The following is a 21,838-nucleotide window of genomic DNA, read 5'->3' on the forward strand; positions in this document are numbered from 1 at the left end:
GATATAAGAAATACAGTGCTTCTGTATAGATTCTGTTGACAATTAGTGACTAATAACAATTTAATGAGTCTACATTTTCTAAGACAACGAAAACAATGTAATCTTGCATTGTTTAGATTTAATAGATGTTTTTTCAACTAAATTAGCTTCTAACTGGAATTGTTCTTTAAATTATCACGTAATATCTGTAGTTATAATAATTTTATTATTCTTTTATTTGTATGATAATTATAATTTTATTCTTCTTTTTTTTTTAATCAATGTTAAAATAAAAATATATATATATATCGTTCGTGTACGAAGATTATAAAAAAGTAAAATAGAGTTTATTTATAAAAAAGATTAACGATTAGGCAAATATGCAATTTCATCTGTAAACAGAACTGCCTTAGCTTACAAAACAATTTATAACTAAAGGCTTAGTATAAAGGATTATAGTTCCGACACCTTTAAATGACTAGGATGACTCGTAGAAACATTGTTTTAGTCAAATTGCCTGTTTCAACCCATTTCAAAATGACATGGAGTATTAGAAAAAGTCATTAGCGAATAGTAAAAACAACATTAGATGTATAAATAAATTGTTTTATTTCAGACCCTTAATATATCATTTATATTTCCGTACGGTTTATATAATAAAATGTAAACCCTCTTATAAAACTATTTAAAATCAATAGCTACATATAAAATCTGTTTTTTTTTTCGTAGCGTTATAAAATAAAATGAAACATTGCAACAGCTATAATATAGATAGATAGATAGATAATTTATTTGCATTACTTACGCCACACAAATTATATGAATATCTCATATGAATTTTTCTTAAATATCTCCCGTGTACAAACATTATCTAATAGAGGCATAAGCTTATTATCTGTATATTAAGAGTAGGTAATATATATAGTATAGCAATATCTATATATTACAGTTACAATATCTATACATATATTGGCCCAATAACAGATATATTAACTATCTATCATGCAATATACTATCGAAAAAAAAACCCACTCTTAAAGAATATAGATATACCACTGGTATGGGTGATATCGCAATGAGTGGTTATAAATATCCAGAAATCAATATATAGATATCAGATATTACCCATACTGTCTACTATCTATCTTCTATTTTCAGTCTTCCTCGAAACACACTAATGATAATCCTTGCCCCTGGCAATGATCTAGAAGAAAGTATAATCGATCAGATGGCCGCCATTTCTCCGCCATATCGGATCAACTTTCTAATGTGACAGTGTTTGACACCTCATATTTGGCAATCCTGATTTTAAATATAGCGTTACTTGTATCTATTGCATTGCTTAACTATGTATATATGTATTTATAGACGCAATAGTTCAACTATGCGTTATGTCAACCAATTTCTCTTTTTTAAACCAAAATATATTATTATTTTAGTTTATTTGAAGAATAACATTTAAAATGACAATCCTGAATTAATTTAAAAACCAGTATTAGTAATGGGATTTAACAGCCTCATTACTAGCAATACATCGTATCAGATCGACCTCCACATGGTTCCCCCTGGAAACCATAATGATTAATGCCTAATAAATTCGTGACATTGGACTAATAAACCTAACTTCATATTCACCTATCATCACTCATTAGGACCCCAGCGAGTGATAATAGGTGACGATATCTGGGAGAAAGGGATTGTTAGTAATGGAGACTAAGAATCCCATTGCTAGCAATATACCCAACCAGGTCGTCCTCCACGCGGTTCCCCCTGGAAACTATCATGGTTAGTTCCTGATGAATTCATCATGATTGGCTAACTGGCCTGTTTTCATTCTCATCTATCACCCTTCACTGGTGCTCCGCCAGCGTATCCCGTTAGCGCAGGTGGGGTTACCAAACCATTTTCACCCATCAAAAGAAAAAATATGTGATGATAGATGATGCTAGAGTATACCGGTAGCGCAGGCGGAGATATCTTATTATTATTATCGCATAAAAAAATATCATTCAATAGGGGAAAAAGGATTGTTAGTAACGGGGACTATTAGTCCCAATACTAACAATATACCCTATCAGGTTTACCTTGCACTACGTCTTTCCTGGTAACCATCATAGTAAATTCTTGATAAATACTTTAATGTGGGATCACTTGTAGTCCACGAGCGTATACCGATGGCGCAGGCGGTGTTACATTCCACTGTTCAGCCATAAAAAAATATATTATAAAGTTATGAAAAACTTACAGATTACTAAACACATAAATTTGCATTTAGAAAATATTTTCCGAAATTTCTACGATTAAGACGGACAGAGATTTTTTTCTATTTGAATCAGTACACTTTTGGTACGATGGTCTCATTTTATTTATTTATTTATTCATTAGTACAAATATGTGTACATGGCGGACTTAATGCTAAAAGCATTCTCTCCCAGTCAACCATAGGGTAAGTGTTAGAATACTCGAATGCGGTACTACTAATTATTGATATACATACGTACTAAAATACATATATAAACGAATAAATATATATGAATAACAAATATACTTACACATATATGACATATACTGTATTATACATTATATTTATTCTATCTATCCCAATGAGAGACAGGCGTAACAGATATGTATGTATGTATTTTTATGTTGCTTAGAATCCTAATAAAAGACACGTAACTTATCGACTTCAAAATCGGCCCTTTTTATTGATCCTTAGTTAAAAATAATCGACCCCTAATTTAATTGACGTAGATTGGACACATCAATCGATCGTTATCCTGTTACGATCCAATACTATGATATATGACTTCCAACGCAAATATATTTAACTAAGGGACCTAGAGATGCACTTGACTGCGAAGGATATGGTAAAAGTAACCTTATAATCGAAAATATAAGATCAATATTAGTTTGTGTAGGGAATCAATTGCCATACGTCGTCTTCGACGGAAGTGTTCCATCTACTAAGGCTAGAGTTCACTAGCACAGTGAATCACATAGAGAAGTTGATACACCCAGATATAAATAAAAATCATTAAACATTTCCTGAGTTAACAATAAATATACAATATGGAGGAATGTTTTTGCATTGTTCTAATTATTTTTTCTAAAAATTTATTTTTTTACAATTTTTAAAGAAAATTTAGTCAATAAAGTTAATTAGTCAATAAAGTTTAAATAAATATTATGTTTTGTTTTAATTAATGTGGTTAACATTAATTAGAAATATTGTAAAGTTGTTAATTAGTTCAAATATTGGAGTACAAATAGTACACGCTAATAATGATGTAAATATATGTATATATGTAATTTTACATAAATAAATGTTTATATTAACAACGATATTAGTTATAATAGGAAAACATGATTTATATGTATTATTTGGTTATCCATATAGTGACAGTTGAGACAGACAGAGAGTTTACTAGAGGGAGACTTTGTACAAAAGTCCTTCGCTTGGGTACCTCTGTCCTATTCGTGTTTCAACCGTGAAGCAGTTGTGTTTGCATGGCTGTGTTTCGGTTTGAAGGCTGGGATATGGCGTGAATTTACAGGGTACAGAGGAATAACAACTGAATCCTCAGGAATGGCAACGCATGGGGGTATCATGTGCGAAACAGTATACTCTGTGATATCCATGGTATTACTCATGTCTATAGGCGACGGTTACCACTTTCCATCAGGTGGGCCGTTAGCTTGTTTGCCATTCTAAGTTGTATAAAAAAAAAGGCAGTAAAAATACAATGTGTCACCATTTTTAAGGAACTGCCAAAAAAAGAAGATTTTCAATTCCTTTATATTTTTTTTTTTGTGAATACATTTTACTAATGGTTTACAATCAATCAATCAATTATTTATTTGCATAAACATAGGTAAAGTCATAAATTTGTTATTGTAAAAATGTAATGCACTATGTTTCACCATCATAAGGCCTACAAATATTATTAATTACATAATTAATTTATAGAATTAAATTGTATGTATTATGTCCGTAATTCAAAAGGATTTTTATATTTATTCTCACAATTGATAGGGTTGTGATGTAGGTGGTGATGGTGATTTTTTTCAGTAGATTGTAATGAAATGATAACCCCGCCTGCGCTAACGGTATACACTGACGGGGCACTAGTAAGAGATGATAGGTGACGAAGAAAGGGTAGATCAGTTAGTCCACCGTGATGAATACACCTAAAATTCATCACGATGGTTTCCAGGGGGAACCACGTGGAGGTTGACTGATAATCTGCATTACTAACAATCCCCTTCCCCTCTGTGAAGATGTTATATGTGTTTGAAACGCGAACAAGTTCGTGTTTTCTTAGCACCCCAGGAAACTAGTGGTGGAGAAATAGTTGGAGTTGGTTCCTACAGACTTGTGTGGGCAGATGCCTGTTGACTTGCTTACTGGCAAGAAGTGCATCCTGACATTCGTCGGTGTGTCGAAACATCTTGTAGTTCACGATTTAATTCGCTTATTTTTTGAGGAGCAATAAATACTTTTTAATCGTCAGGAAGCTGTAAAAAGCTGTTAAAAGAACAAGACTTTTTGTTTAATTGAATGAAAAAATAAACGAGTTGTAGCAACATACAGACAAAAGGTTAGGAAAATTATTAAAAGTCAGTATGTAATATAAGGAAATTTTATTGTTTGCTCTGGTAGCCGTGCCCGCAAGCCATGCCTAAAATAGCAGTTATGTGGTGCAATTATGAGTTATTATGATGATATGAGGAATAGGAAAATCCATGTAGTAATCTCATGGAAACTAAGTTTAACATTCCAATATCAACAACTGGCCATAAGCGATAACAAGAACTTGTTAGAATATTTCCACAGTAACAATTATAACTCTATATTATTTATTACTCAATATTCTCTATGATTCATGAACACGTAACATATTGGAAGTAGGACAATATTATCTGTGCACAATAAAACAGGTAATGTCATAGATAAAGAAAGGAAGTAAAGTTCGAAACGACATGCTGTCTACCTGATTGTCTATGACGCTAGGATGACCTTTGGGATGACCGATAAATTCATAAAACTTTTTCGGCTATTTGCAAACTCTCACGACTTGAAAAGATAAACAAACTGACGGTCCATTTGATGGTGAATGGTAATCATCGCTGATAGACATGAACAGCAGGTCTACACATGAAACTAATATCGACATCTATCCTATCTAATGCCGATGACAATTTTTTACGGCATTTATGAAACAAATATTAAGAATTAAGTTAAAATTGGGCTCGATTCACAATAGTTTTCATTGGCAAGTTGCACTTATATTTTTTTTTTATACAACTTAGAATGGCAAACAAGCTGACGGCCCACCTGATGGAAAATGGTAACCGTCGCCTATAGACATGAGCGGTGCCATGGATATAACAGAGTATACTGTTTCGTCCATGATACGTCCCATGCGTTGTCATTCCTGAGGACTCAGATGTTATTCCTCTGTACCCTGTAAATTCACGCCATATCCCACCCTTCGTACCGAAACACAGTCATGCAAACACAACTGCTTCACGGTAGAAACACGAATGGGACAGAGGTACCCAAGCAATCGACTTTTGTACAAAGTCTCCCTCTGGTACATATTATATCTTATATGCATCTATCAGAACAGTATGGGACCAATATGTCGCTAGTATTACAATAAAAAAGAGTCTTAAACATTTTAATCCCAATATCGATCTATCGGAATTTATTTCAAAACTAACCTCACAGATACATAATCACCATATAATGCAATGTAACTGTTATAGTATATAAAACAAAGAGTTGACCCATGCTATAATACATATTAGAAAGAAAATTTTGTGAAACTAAATTTAAAAAACAACACAGTATTTTGTGTCTCCCATACCAACATAGTCTATCTGAGAACTCAAAATCCGAACGTTTCGTGTTAGTATTAGTAGCAGCCTAAAATTTTTTTAGGCCAACACTGTGCAGCTGTACACATTGCACTGGTATACTCACAGCATTAGCTGAGTCACTTCCTTTTGCTTAATACGAGACACTTCTTAATATATAAAGTTTCTATATTGTCTATTGCAACTGTGTTTTTTCTGGCAATAAATATCTTCTTTGGAGAAAATGTTCATTTTTCCTAGTTTAACATTCCCTTAAAAAGACTGCTAATGATTCCACGATGATGACACGCATGCATGCATTTAGTTATACTTATTACTAGTTAATGTTTATGTCTTAATTTTATGGTACTATGATTTGTATTTGCATGGTTATGGAGGAGCGTGACCTTCTGATACAGGTGATAACACTTACTAGAAGGTCACAACAACGATCTTAGTATTGTATCAATTTTGTTGCGAAATAAATATTTTTTCATTTTTCATTTTTTCATTTTCATTCCATTTATACCCTGTAAATCAGTTTGTTCAGTTATAATTTTACTTGTAAGCTATAAATCTCCATTACTCAAAAATATAGACAGCTATAATAGAACTAAGCTCACGATAATCGTGTAAAGTAAGTTCCTGACAATAAAATAAGGTATCCATGGTGACAAATGGCATGTAATGGAATGTAATTGTAGCCTATCCTTGAACTAATAACCTTTCCTGACCCCGATACATAACAAAGGAGACAGTACAATTGTTCGGCTGATCGATGACAAATTCCTTGGTCGCCATTGTTAATTTTTGAACCATAGACTAATAGATAATATTTTTAAATCGAATCTGCAACTCGAGGATGTGATAAGTTCAATTTTATATAATGGCTGCCAAGATTTTTATTGTACACTAGCTTTTTTCAGAATTGAAAAACGAATGAAATAGATTCTAGATGGCATATGGAGATAACACATATACCATAGTGATAACCACATTCCATTTGTGCAGTTTTTTCGTGATGCCGGAACAAACATACAAACAAAATAATTAATGTAAATTATCATAGTTTACCTAAATGATCTCTTTAATTTCCGTCTCTTTTATGTAACAAAACATCCAGCGCCAAAGTCTAAAAATTATTAATACATTTCTACAAAATATTGTTTTAACATCTATATCTCATTAAGACCCATTATATCTTTTTTTTTTTTATATTTACCATGATTAAACATCGTCTAATTACAATTTTATATTAGTTAGATTCTGTTCTCAGAGATAGTTATATATGTATTTCTAGTTACTATATTATTCCTAAAGTCCTACTAAAGTGGTTGGTAAAAAGTAATTGCTAACCTTATCTTTTTGTTCTTCTATTTTTAAACCTAAAGTTTTAGTTGTTTTTTTATATGTATATATTTTCCTATCTCAAATAGGTTATGGGCCCAGCACACTTCTACATCGTTCTTAATGCGAACTATCAAAATAGTAGTAGGTAATCGTGAATGATAAGTCATTTAATTAAAAAAAATTGTATTCTAAAAATTAATTGGATTTTTTTTAATCAGACCGCCAACATCACTTTAAAGGAATCTTTTTCCTTTATGAAGGCAATCGCAAATGAGACTGTTTTTTATTGAATTGAAAACTTTCCTGGCACAACTAATATTATTTCTTGACCTAAATAAGGAAATGTCGAAATAAGCTAGTGGCATTAGTTATTAGTTATGGTGTTTATCAGGTGGTAGGTAAATACCAGGTGAATATGACTCAGAGTAGGTAGTAAGGTTAGGTAGTACGTACTTAGGTACCACAGCCCTTTTTTTTTTTTTTTTTTTTTTTTTTTTTTCCGTGTGGAAAATCTTCGGAAAGACCGTCCCATCTGCCGAAGGGAGGGCAGCTGGGGTGTGTGGGATTCGTACCCACTAAAAACCACACGACGTACCTCGAGGCGCTTATGTTGGATCCCGGGTTCCCGTTTGTACGACTACCGAGTATCCAACGCGACGGCCCGCCCTGTAGGTGGTGTAGGGCAGGCCTCCTCTCTTAGTTAGGGTGGGGAATGTCCCTCCCACCCTACCATCACAGGAGGGCACGGATACGTGCGCGCACCTCCTAGGGTCATATGAAGGGTGTGCCTCCCTCAAGGCAACACCCCGACCCTAATGGGGGGGAAGGAAGAGGCAGAGTTGGGCGCGCCCCTTCTTCTTCGTCTGGCTCGGCGGCGGCGCATGACGGGAGCGGTGGGGGCACTCTCCCGCTCCCGCTCGGCCGCCTCCTTCTGCGACATTACCGCTTCACAGAAGGTGAGTATTACATTCCACGACCTCTCGCTACTGACCATCCTCCGAACTATATTCGGCAGCGAGAGGTCACCCCCACTTCCGCAACCAGGACGCGGCGCTCTGCACTGAACGCTGGGCATTCTTCTAGAACATGTTGTGCCGTGTCCCGGTCGCAACCACACTCATGGCACTCAGTTGTCGGCTCTCTTCTCGCAATCTGACACAGGTACTGACCGAAACAACCGTGACCGGTCAGTATCTGTGTCAGCCGAAAGGTCAGTGGACCTTTGCGCCGCCCGCTCAACCAGTGTTTCGGCACTGGGCGGACAGCCTCGACGGTCCTCAGGCCGGCCCCTGGGTCGGCCAGCCTCTCATCCCACTTCTCCAGAAGGATCCGCCGAGCGCAGGACTTCCGTAAACTCATTTCCCTCTCGGTGGGGCACTCGCCCCGGGAACGTCGCTCCGCGCGCCATTTGTAGATCGACGCGCGAGCTTCTGCCTCTAGGTCCCAGGGCGGGGACCCTGCCAGCACACATGCCGCCTCGCGGGAGATAGGTACCACAGCCCTACCAACACGCATAACAATTTGTTATGCGTGAGGTGACGAAGTAAGAAAACAATGTGCGCCCACTTCTTTCAATTACAGGAGGTCCTAAGAAACAAATGAGATAATAAAACCATGTAAAAGAGAGAAAAGTCCAAATAATAGGGAATAGAAAAGGATAAAATAAACTAAATAAACGACTAAGTATGGACAGCAGCGTCCCTCTTAAAACATCTCTAAAGCTTGACTGAGGTTGCCAATCCGCCTGCCACGCGTGGCAACAACTAGCGAAACCCCCCAAGGGGGAGGCTTATGTTCAGCAGTGAACGGTTAAAGGCTGTTATGATGATGATAAAGATAAACTACTTTTATCCCACTCACGCGGATATATCTGGTAACTATACTTACACTAGTTTTTACCCACCAATTCGTCTGTGTGACCGCAATGTTTTAATTGACCGGGATAAACGTAAATACATGTGCTTTACCATCCCAAATAGTATGTGTATGATAAAATGGTGAAAATCGTTCAAGCTGTTGAAGCACCTAGAGGCAACAACTCACTTCGACATTTATAACATTATTAAGGATTAATAAGCATGTTACTTTTTTATACCACTGCTGACGGTAAGCGGTTAGCTTATGAACGTTTGTAATATCAAGGGCATTGCGCGTTACCGACCCTGAAGAAATCTTTATATCTCTTTTTTGAAGAACTCCATACTGTAGTCTCTCCACAAGAATTCGGGACTTTCTAAACTCTATCGATCAGTTGTAGTCCTGTAACGTAATCTCAAATAGAAATCCCATGGTGTAGTCTCTCGAAAAATCCTCGAAGTTACTACAAGAAAGGATGTTACTACAAATTATAATGTTATATGGTAGGTACACCGTTCTCCCACTTCTGTGAGAATAATAAATATTCTCTCGTCGCCTAATTAGACATTTTTAAAATGTCAACTAACTTGTCAACGGCTTTCAACGCGATACATTAACACATAGCCGCTTCACGGACGGGCCACAGCAATGCTTAATTAGTGTCCTAAATACGGTGACGAATTTAACAAAGCCCGCCACAAAACACAGGAAGGTCCGTTTTGGCATTCGGTAATATTCCTACAGCGGTGACAGCTCGGTCGGAGAACGCTTGACAATAACCCCAGCTCGAAATTTTTTAAATTCACTTTTGGAACATTTAAAAAATTATTGTCATTTGTCTGAACATAATAAAATGAGTGAAGATTTCATATCTGACTCAATTTATATATAGGACTGTTACAACAGAGCAGGCGACTTGACAATGGCTGAGGACGTGTTTATATAGGTATGCTATTTTACCACACACATACTTGTAGAATATAAATGCAACTTTATCATCATATCATCCGTTAACTATCTATTGCTGAAAATAGGCTTCTCTCTATAGGGGACTTTGCCAGTAGTTGCCACGTTTGACAGGCTGATTGACAACTGCAGTTAGGCTTTAGTAATATTTTAAGAGAAACACTGCTGCCTGTCCCTTGACCAAAAAGTTCCTTAGTCGCCTCTGACGACACCCACGAAAAAGGAAGGAATATAAATGCATAGAATAAAAAAATCCTTACAAAATTAATGTTCTCTAAAGTATGAATGCTATAAAATTAGAAGATGACCTAAAAATAGACAAGTGGTCTATGTGAAAGATAATATTGCTATAAAAGAATTAAATGCTAAAATGATTGCAAATAAAGATGAAAAGAAAATAAATTATATTACGCTTACTTTAAATTACTAGGTTTATAGCAAAAAGGTGATTATTGCTTGAGAACTGTAAATGTGTCCCTTTGTTAAGTTACGAGTACATTACATAACAGTCTTTCATATACAATTAAAAATGACCTAGAAAGTCTTCGCCCCATATCTACAAAGACAAATAACCGAATAGAATACACCATCTCAAACAAACCCGAAATTCACAGAAGTGAATCTTGAAACCTTTACCTAGTAAATTAAACGCTTAGTGTGCAAACATGACACGATAAGTAAACGGTTGTCTTCAAGTAAAGAGCTTCTGCAAACACAGCACTGTTTATTTAACCGTACGCAGTCAGGAACCGACGAAGCACGCCGATCCACTGTCTATTTCTAAACAAGGAATTGTACCCAGGTGCCAATGCCTTTGATCTTGTGTTGCATTCCCGCTGCATCGATACTAATCTAAGATTCTGAGTGTTTGTTTTGAATAACAATTAGTTTCGAAGGAACAGTACAGTCAAGGAGGAGGGAGAAGGGATTGTTAGTAATGGGGATTAGTAGCCCCATTGCTAGCAATATACTCTGTCAGGTCGACCTCCTCGTGGTTCCCCCTGGAAACCATCGTGATTGATTTATTGTTAGATTCGTCACGATGGGCTAACTGACCTGCTTCATCCTCACCTATCATCTCTCACTGGTGCCCCGCCAGTGTATACCGATAGCACAGGCGGAGTTACCATTCCATTGTCATCCATTGAAAAAAAAAAAGTACAGTCAAGGAAAAAGTTTGAAAGCATTTCCAAATTTATGTTAGACTATGAGTACCAACTGTAGTTATGCCAATAGAAATGTGTGTGAAACTAAATAAAAAAAAAAACAATCGAGTGTTAAATAATTTTATGTCTCTTTCCTGTGATGTAAACTCTTAAAGTGATAATTTGTTGAGAATACTTTTTAATTTTAGATACATATAAACTTATTACTAGTATAATAATTTGCTTTTATATTTTTTCAATCACTTTTTTATTCTTATATACGAATCCGATAAATACAAATATGCGTCTACATAGTAAGCATTAAGCATTAACAATTCATAGTTGCAAAGCAGCAAGTGTAAACCGTATTAAATATTTAACGCGATACCTAGAATTTTGTCTGGAATCTCTGTTCGAAATAATTGTAAGGCATCCTCACTAATAGTGTGGAATGCAATATACCTGTGTCTGACTCAGGTTTTGAATTATGTAGTGCTGGAATAAAAAACTTCTACTCTTTTGTTTTAAATAAAGCCATACGATTCGATCTGCCACGCTGATATGGTAGCGGGAATCAGCGGGATCATCTCTCAAAATACCATAGTATATTATTAGTATACTATACATTCATTATTATAATCATTAGCTATTCATTTATTTTTATTTATTTATTCTTTATTGATCACATTACGAAAAAAAAATATTATCTTAGCCTCTATTGGTCTTAAACCTCTTCTACTATTTTTCTTTAAATATTCTCCATGAACAGACATCGTCATTTTACAATTTTATTATGTTAGTAAGATGTGGATTGACATTATATTTATATCTTCAATGTAAAAAAATAAAATAAAAATCAAACGTCTAATGTCGACATTTCATTGTGGCCCCGTTCCTATAATTAATTACATACATACATACATAAGCATGCCACAGCCTAGATCTAATGCTAGAAAACGTATCAAGCCACCCAGAAAAGTGTTCGCTAATGATTACGTGGAACCGTGAAAGCCGGAAGGAAACTCGTCAATTTTCATACTGCCTGTCTACACAACGCACTCAGTTGTGATTCGCGCCATTTTCACTATAATTAAATCTTTCTTTATTGACATATAGGGGACATATTGAAATATACTTCATGTACTTATTTAGACCATAGATATAAAAGCATTAATAAAAAACTTTTATTCGATTTATCAAGAATTTATTATTTATATTATTTTTTAAGAATGGTATATGGTATGATACCCTATATTGAGGAAGGAAAAGGGATTGCTAGTAATGGAGACTAAGAATCCCATTGCTAGCAATATATCCAACCAGGTCGACCTCCTCGCGGTTCCCCCTGGAAACTATCATGATTAATTCCTGATGAATTCATCATGATGGGCTAACTGGCCTGTTTTCAGCCTCATCGATCACCCTTCACTGGTGCCCCGCCAGCGTATCCCATTAGCGCAGGCGGGGTTACCACTCCATTTTCATCCAATAAAAGAAAATCCTATATTGATGGGATACCAATAAAAGATAATAGATATGGATGAAATCAAATCAAATGACCCTTCGTGAGGTATCCATGCAGGACCACGTGGAGATCGTAGCGCAAACAGAGTTACCCCATTATAAAACCAATAAAAAATTCCTACTTCCTATTAATATTTTAATAGATATGACTCCTTTTATATATGATATAAATAATAATTGGAGTTTACCAGGATGCGACGCAGACGCCAGACAGTTGCGCGGCAGGCGCCGGCGCGTCCCATCTCATGGAAACCAACAGATGGAGGCTCAATATCGAATAGCGACTTGCGCTCGACCAATTGGAAAACTTGAACATTCATAAATGATTTTCTTTGATGCGATTTTCTACTAAGCTACTTAAATATTAATTGACTTATCGGGGTCGAAGCAGCGCTCAAAGTTAGATATTTCTCATACAATACTTTGTCCAATATTTTTTTTTTCTTTTTTATTCTTAAGTTCCACTATCTGCAGGGTGAAACTGAAATAATAGATATCCTTATAAGGTACATAAAATTTTTTATTGTATTGTATTGTGAGGAATTGAGGTAATTGATTATACCAATAAACAAAAAAAAAATCCAAAGATATGTAACCTGCAAAATAACGAAATATTTAGAGTTTACCATATTGACATGAGAGCAGGACGAGCCGTATACTCAGTCCCCTTAGTCCCACTGGTGTTTCTGCAACCAAGCACCTATGCTAGCACATCTGTGCTTAAATTTAAAGTATGCATGAAATATAGCAGAAAATTTTCAGAATACTAAAGCACATACGTATAAAAATTTCATTAACTTTTAACGTAATTTTTTACGTAACCAAGTTTGTTGAAATTGTCACAGAAACACTCTCTAAATAGAATTAGTAACAAATCAAAACATTTGACCAAATAATCAATTTTTTAATTTTACTATTATTAGACAACATGTTTATATGTACGTTAAATTCTAGTAAATCATATTATAACTATAACGCGAGACCAGTGCACGAACCCATTTACAGTAGAAGCTATATCTGCAGTTTCATCACACGTATAGATAAACATAATTATTGATTAGGATCGAACTAATTAATAAACGCGTGGAAAAGATCTTGCTTTTGCCACAGATATTATGCAGGTACAATAACTTACATAATGTAATAATCTCATAAAAAGCACTTATTAACATAATCTACGACCTCACATCAAGTGAAAGTGCAGTTGGCATAGTCGCATGCACCATAGACAATGAGATGGGAGTGTTTTATGACATTTACTGTAGAATGACAGATCGCCAAGCAGGGAAATGGCGGGAAAGTCTATAGTTATCGGCGCTCGCTTTATAATCAGCTTGGGAAGCAAGCGAAGCTACGAAGTCAAATGGCATAAGTGGATGTTTTATGGTTTGGCTGACCTGTACCTATTGTAGTCATGAATCCATTAATGGTCTATTAAACACATATACCTCACTATATTTTATATAAAAGCAGATAATACTCAATTTTCACCAATTAAACAAAAAACTAATCAAAACGTCACTGAAGTTTGATCACTGTATTGTTCAAATGCTTATGAGATATTTATGGAGAAATGCAATTATAAACTGTTCTTATTAAACATAATTTCTGTCATGATATTTATGTAAAAGTTTTGTACCAACCATCTTCTTCATACTACATATGAGATTGTACAAATGTATTTTTTGTTGTTGTTGTATCAACCATTAATTGTCCACTGCTGAACACAGCCTCCCCCATAAAAGGAGTTTTGCTAGTAGTTGCCACGCTTGGCAAGCTAGTTGGCAAGCGAAATTTTGCTTTTGGTGGTGTTTTAAGAGGGATGTTGTTGCTCATCACGCCACCGTAAGCTTTTTTGCTACCATTAGCGAAACATTGTGATTCAGTCCTTGTAAGTACTAGTAACTAGAGCTATCAGTAATTTAAAAGATTTATTTATGAGTGTCATTGAAATAAGTATATAAAGTACTCAGGTAATAGTACTCTATTAAAAATATCCGTTATTCTACTATCGAGTTTTTAAGACAAAATTCATATGCAGAAACTAAATTCGTATCTAATATTCGTGTACAATCTATATTCATGTACGAAATGGTCGAAGGATGGACAGCAGCGTTCCTTTTAAAACATCACCAAAACCTAACTGCGGTTGCCAACTCACTTGCTAAGCTTGGCAACTACTAGCAAATCCCTCCAATAACGAGAGGCTAATGTTTAGCAGCAGAAAATTAACAGCTGATATGATATTGGCTCATGTATAATATAGATTCACGACATAGGAAACAATCTATATACAGAATGCGTAACTATAATTTCGCGGATATAACCCTAATTCTAAATCATTTCCGTAACCTCAACACCAATGCGTGAGTTGGTAAGCATGGACTTGCATATCGGTATGCATACGAGTACCTAATTTTTCTCTTCTCTGCTCTTTCGTCCCCTAAAGGCCTGTTTTTGTAATAAACTTTGTTAAAACCCTATACTCATAAATATAAATTACTCCGTATTCTTTAACTAAATAACCCTGCGGAAAAACTGGTTCCTCGACCACATCAGGTAACCCTAATCTGATAATTACAACAAGACATGCAAATGCAATGCGCGTGCACAAACCAGATGCCGTGGCTATCGGTCACACGAACAATCTGAATATTCATGGGCCTCGTTTACTGTTAGATCAATCGAACATCAGGTTTGGCCGCGAATTCTCAGGAGCCTACTGTCGCCACATAAAAAACGTTTGTAGACATAATTGTGTCGAAATATGTTAATTATCTATTTAAAATGGAAAATATTTTTCAATAGAGTCTTAGGTTACGCGTCAATGGTGATATCAAATTTAATGAACTCCTAAATACCATGGCACAGATAATGTAATTAATGAATACTATATCCTGGATACTCAAGTTCTTACTATTGGAAATTTGGCTGCAGTGTTCTGTAAGACGGACAAGGTTCAACGCCCAAACCATCCCAGTTTTTCGCTATATCTCTGTTTCCAACCTAACCTATAACATCTCTGTTTATTCCAAGAACTACCAACGAATATCTGGAACGTAGAAAATGTAATGGAAATGTAATTAATAAACAAAGATATGTGTGTAATGAAAGGGTATTTTAAAGCCCTGTCCTGTTTATTGCGTAACAACCTCTTGGTGGTTGTTGATTTTTACATCACTTGAAAGTTTTACAAAGAGGTTGAATACTGAACACACTATATAGGCGGACAGGCTTATATGGACTACCAGTCCTATTGCTAGCAATATACTTTGTCAGATCGACCTCCACGTGGTCTCTCTGGAAATCGTGCTGAATTTCAGGCGTTCATCACGATGGGCTATCTGACTTGCCTTTTCATTCTCACCTATCAGCTCTGCCAGCGTATACCGTTAACGCAGACGGGGTCATCATTCAAAAAATAAAAAAACACTATTTATACGAAGAATAGTTCCACACAGCAGTTGTAAGTTGACTCATGTCTACATGTGCAAAACACACATGTACAAAAGATAGTTTTAAAATAATATACATACACTTAGAAGTTATTTATCTGTTTTAGAAGTTTATATGTATACTCAACAGGTAAGAGGTATGTGCAACCTTACATACTAGATATTTCGTATTAGTAGAAGGCATCATCTCACCGTTATCTACCAATCTCAATGTCAACTTGGCAATATATTTACCCACGTACATAATTAAGTACATAGAACATGAATTTTGCAATTCACTTCATGAGGTCACTTGACATCATCAATAAATCTATCACACGGTTTTTGCTGATTCGGACATTAATAGTTTTTTACGTTAATCAGTAATTTACACACTCTTTGGTATAAAGATATTTAATTCTTTTAATTCTATCATTATTTTAAACAGACGATAAAAGAATGATATATTTTGTAATGATATATAAGGAAAAATGATCGAATGATAACAGTAGTAGTCAGGAGAATATGATGAAATCTTTGAATATGAACACTTTTGCAATAACTCCTAGTAAATCTCCCCGAACATCATTATTATCTGATTTGAAATTATAGAATAAAATTTTTGAGTACTGCTTTGCTAAACAGGTACACATCGACTAAACTCTGTTTAAAGAGGGAAAGGGATTGTTAGTAATGTGTCTAACCGCCCCATTGCTAGCAATATAGGGTATATTGCTAGCAATGGGGTCAGGTCAACCTTTACGTAATTCCCTCTAGAAACCATCTTGGTTAATTGTTGTGGAATTCGTGACGATGGGTTAACTGATCTGCTATCGTCCTTACCTGTCATCTCTACCTTACTTATGACCCCATAACCCCACCAATACCATTACATAAACATCCATAACAAAAATTATTTATATACTACCCTTAATCTATATTTACACTTTCTTGCTCTACTCGTATGATGTTCCATTATGTGTGACAATCAATGTGACCGATTCTAAGGCGCCATTTTTCTAACCTTGCCTTATATTTTATTTGAATAATTTCGCAATATTACTGTTTTATATTATACTTGTTCAAAATAAAGCCTTAATCCCTTTGTAATAAAACACAGATTGTTTACAATATTAGAGTCCGTCATTATTATTTTTCTCCCACCTTAGTTTAACGAAAAAAAAGGTACTGACTAAATGGAAGCGTGTGCGCGGACGCTTGCTCCTGTAAAATAAATGTAATTTATGTGTTTTAAACTGTATGTGCCCTGAAGAACCTGTAAGAATTTGTGTGTGCGTGCAAATACGATTTGAGGAAGAACTGCCGGTCACCTACAGCAGAAAAACTCACGAAGCCGATGCCAGGTTAGTCCTCCTCGACAGACATAATCTTTTCCTTATAAAACGCTTCCACTGCGGTGTTATACCTTATAAACAATACTAAATTTTGGCTTAAATAAATCTATTAGAAAATGAGTTCATATTGATCCTTACAATTAAGATTTCGCTGTAATCTCAAATTGAAATTTTAATTTTAAATATGAATTTAGAGATAAGCATTATAATCAACCAAATTAACTTAACAATTGTTTAAAATTTAAACTTATAGACGAAGTGTTCAAATACTCAAACACTCTATATAACCTATAATCTTAATTCTGTGAAATATTAAATTATATAAAGTATCTCCATACAAATGCTTCAAGAAAAGTGGGTCAAGTTTTTCATACAATTTTGCGTGACAAACAGCTATGAGTGATTTCATTATAACTTCTATATTTTGTTTATTTATTTTCTCTTATAAATTCTGCACCTTACCAATTAAATAATTAAATATAGATACGTCAAGATACATTGTGTGGGTAAGTAAATAGAACATTAATAAAAAAAACGAGTCAGCTAATTTGACAATTAGCTGACAACAACTTGACCCATTTTTGAGGCTCGATGCTCTATCTATATAATCTAAGTGTTATAATATATTTACTGCATCGGCGCCAGAGACATTTTACCGCGAAACCGAACATTGCGATGCGTTGACGACGTCGCCACAGCAAACGTGACATTCCATAAATTCTGCGATTTGTAACGGGTTTTGTACTCGTAATCTGTGCCACTGGTTATTTGGCTAAACAAACGTGTTCCCGGTTGGTAATTTGGCAATTCGCACATTTAACATGCAAGGAGTCAATAGTAACAGGTAGCACTAGAGCGTTCTTTATGATAGTGTATAGTGGGCTTTAGAAATATACGACAATAAATAACGTTCATAAATATTATATGATATTTATTGAAATATCACACAAAGTAAAACCATACTAGGAGTTTTTTTTTTTTAATGGATGATAATGGAGTAGTAACCCCATAAAGTATTGTTTAATGGGTGATAATGAAATGGTAACCCCACCAGCGCTATGGGTATACACCGGCGGGGCACCAGTGAGGTGAAAATGAAAGAGCAGGTCAATTACCCCAACGTGATAAATACACCTGGGATTCAGCAACAAATAACTAACAAACACCCCCCCCCCCCCCCCCCCCCCCCCCCCCCCCCCCCCCCCCCCCCCCACCCCCACCCTTCCTATACTAAGAGCTTGATTGTTTATCTGTTACCACTTTTGTGTCTCTTAAGGGCTCAATTAATTGTCATAAATGGACTATATAAATACTATATGGTTTGGAGACAGGCTACTGTTTATCCTGTCAATGAACATATCCCAGTCACGCGAACGAAGTCGCGAGTTAAAACTAGTAGTACCATAAATTCACTTAAAATAAGCCTAAAAATTTTTCTCATTAAAGAAATGACATTAACAAACACTATAGCATTTTCATAAATTTCATATGGATTGATCAATACCTATTGATTATAATATAGTAGAGAAAAACTTATAAAATTGCCTATATTTTTAACATATACAATAACTTCTATTCCTTTACCGATAAAGTCTATAATTATTTGCATTTAAAAATGCAATCTAACTGTATTCTGTGGGCGGTATATGGGATCCGATAACAGATAAAACAAACGTTATATCGAGCACAAAACAACACTCGGGTGTTAAAACAAGCTAATTTTAATGGTAATTGATTCATTTTGTTTTGAGACGTTTGATTGCCTAAAAGATTGAATAATATATGATGATCATAATCCATTAACGTCAAATTGTTAACCACAGATCTTTTTCCAATAAGAAGAGACTGCTAGGGGTAAAGGAATTGTTAGTAATGGGCTCTAACATGTGGACTTTAACGCGGTTCTCTCTGGAAACTATCGTGAAGAATTCGCAAAGAATTAATGGGCCAACTAATCTGCCTTTATCTTTACCTATCATTTGTTACTGGTGCCCCGCCAGCGTAACGTACACATTACACACACATTAAAAAAAAAATCTTGGCCTAAATCAATTTGGTAAAATTTTATGGTTATTTTAAATTTTTTAGACTTAATTTGTCACTCCTTATAAGTATATTATAAGTAGTATGTATTTAATGTTTATCTAATAAATATATATTTGATGTTTTTGTGCATTATACGTAAAAAAATATTAATTCACTCTTGCGCCACCTACCCACTTCTATCTGTTCTCCTTTAATCCATAGGTTGTATGTAAGAGATTGCCCTAGCGATAAGACCGCCTTTTGTACCTTTATATGTATATTTTAATCTGTACTTCATGCTATTGTATTTCAATTGAATTGTTTGTATGTCATTGTTTATTTTTATGTTTTTGGTAAAATAAAGAGTTAAATAAATAAATAAAAATATATAATTTGTTTTGTTTGTTATGTAAACATAGTAGGTTAGTTTGAATGTATGTCATTATTTTTATATTTTTGGTACATTAAAGAGTTAAATAAATAAATAAAAATATATAATTTGTTTTGTTTGTTATGTAAACATAGTAGGTTAGTTTGAATGTATGTCATTATTTTTATATTTTTGGTACATTAAAGAGTTAAATAAATAAATAAAAATATATAAGTTGTTTTGTTTGTTATGTAAAAAGTAGGTATATAGATAACTGTGCGTACGAGCTGGACTGCATACAACTGTGATAAGAATTGCACAGTACGTTATCGTTCGATGACATCAAATCTACACACTACAAACCACAAATACTATCTAGGTATGTAATAAATATTGTGGACACATTTGCGTTGAATTAATTTCGTATTATTTTATTCCAAGTTTTATTTTATTATGTGTTAGCCATTTGGAGAGGATAGATGAAAGAAGAATTATGAAAATGATTTATCGAGAACGATAGAATGCAGATACCAGTAGGGGCCACCCTAGACGGACGTTTGTCTACCAAATAGACGGCATGCTGAAAAAGAGCTAAATTAAAAATACCCATAACCGGTAGATAGTCAAAAAAGAAAATTAATTTGTCTTTGATAATATTACTTCGGGAAATTTTATAAAATGAAACCACGTATTCATTCTGTTTCTTCCTTACGGAGACATCTTTAATTACTTTTTTATTGTAATGTTTTTAATAGTTTTTTATTTACAATAAGAATGTTAAGGAATTAAGTCTATGTTTCAGACCGAAACAACCAGCGAGCATGTATGAAAAGATTGATAAATGTAGTGAAAGCGAAAGAGGTGTAAATCGAAGCATTCGGTATTACAATGTTTCTGTATATCCCAATGGGAAACAGCCGTGACGTATGTATTATATATGTAACTTTATTTTTTTATACCACTGAGGTACAAACAAGCATACGGCCCACCCGATAGCAAGCGGTTCCCGTAGCCTATGAACACCAGCAATACCAGTAATATTACGCGCGGGTTAAGCGTTAAGTTATTATTATACAAAATAAAATTTTTATTAGTTTATAATAACTTGAACGTGTCCAACATTTCCTTGTCACACACCCCTTAAAAGTGACGTAACCTAAGTAAGCATGCCTCGGCCACCCAAGCACTAACCGGGTCGATATCTAATACCCTCGGGGCCTCATCCGTCAAACAATGGCTACACTGCAACCACCGACCACGATAGTGCTCGGTGGCAAACCTCTTCCTTGTAAGTACCTTACGTAACTTGCAAGTGATAGCTAATGACGTCATTAAATTGGTTTTATTACAGAGTACCTTACCCATACCATGTGGCATAAAAGGCTTTAATTTTTAATTAATTATTTTTTTAATTAATTTAAATTAAAAGAAAAATTCGAACCAATAATTATGCCATACTACATAGGAATCGACTCTGAGGGCCTACCATGAAATGTTTTCCGAAATTTCGGAGCCGAACGAAACACAAATTTAATGTTAAAATTACATAATACTTACCGCTTAAAAACATTAAAAATATGAAAATATTATTCCTTGGGACTTTTATGGTAGGATTTATGACGAACGAAATGTTAAGCTCCATTTACTAGCCCGATTTAGGTGTGAACAAAAACACGAAACTGAGTCCAAATCTTCGAAATTTCATTTCATGGTAGTCCCACTGGAATCTCAGCCTCAGCCTGACATCAATATATGCAGTGTTGCCAGTGTTTGTGAAAAAAATATTTGCAACTCTTTAAATCAGTAGCAGACTTTACTTTTATTGAATACCTACACGTCAAAAGGATTAAAAACTTGCTTTTTTATGCAACTTGGAACGGTAAGCAAGCTGACGGCCCACCTGATGGAAAGTGGTAACCGACACCTATAGACATGAGCAGTACCATAGACATAATAAAGTGTATTGTATAGCCC

At 34.9% G+C, this 21,838-nt stretch overlaps 1 protein-coding gene across 2 annotated transcripts in view; it reads right to left on the bottom strand.

Annotated features, from left to right (window-relative positions):
- The window catches only part of LOC113523166 (uncharacterized), a 123,368-nt gene that overhangs the window by 44,349 nt on the left and 57,181 nt on the right, over positions 1–21,838 (bottom strand). The gene's annotated exons all lie outside the window — the stretch shown is intronic.

The sequence above is a fragment of the Galleria mellonella genome, unplaced genomic scaffold (genome assembly GCF_026898425.1).
Source record: "Galleria mellonella isolate WM207_F2 unplaced genomic scaffold, CSIRO_AGI_GalMel_v1 utg146, whole genome shotgun sequence".
Classification (NCBI taxonomy): Eukaryota; Metazoa; Arthropoda; class Insecta; order Lepidoptera; family Pyralidae; genus Galleria; species Galleria mellonella.